The sequence below is a fragment of the Corvus brachyrhynchos genome, unplaced genomic scaffold (genome assembly GCF_000691975.1).
Source record: "Corvus brachyrhynchos isolate BGI_N302 unplaced genomic scaffold, ASM69197v1 scaffold47, whole genome shotgun sequence".
In the NCBI taxonomy this organism is placed as follows: domain Eukaryota; kingdom Metazoa; phylum Chordata; class Aves; order Passeriformes; family Corvidae; genus Corvus; species Corvus brachyrhynchos.
This window is the reverse complement of record NW_008239292.1, coordinates 1558058-1558517: the sequence shown is the minus strand read 5'-3', so window position 1 is coordinate 1558517 and position 460 is coordinate 1558058.

The following is a 460-nucleotide window of genomic DNA, read 5'->3' as shown; positions in this document are numbered from 1 at the left end:
GCGGGGGGGGCTCAGCCCCCCCCGGGTTGGGGGGTCGCTACCAGAGCACCGCGCTGTCCAGGTGGGCGAAGCCGGGGTGCAGGCGCAGCTTCCAGTAGGTGTTGTTGGTGACCCACGACTCCTTGCCGTTGGCATCCGTCAGACGCCTGGGGATGGGGTCGGGGGGGGAACGTTTGGGACTTCCAGGGGGGTTTTCCCATTCCCTGAGAGCCCCACGCATCTCTGAGCCATGAGGTCTCCAGAGGGCCTCCCCATTCCCTTAAAACCCCCACATCTCCCTCAACCATGGGGGGGACTCCCAGGGGGGGTTTCCTGATTCCTTAAGAGCCCCACACACCCCTGAGCCATGGGGTGCTCTCAGGACTCCCAGAGGGTCTCCCCATACCACAAGAGCCCCACATCCCCCTGATCCACGGGTCCCCCAGCCCCGGGCAGCCCCCAGACCTGAAGAACCGGGCCT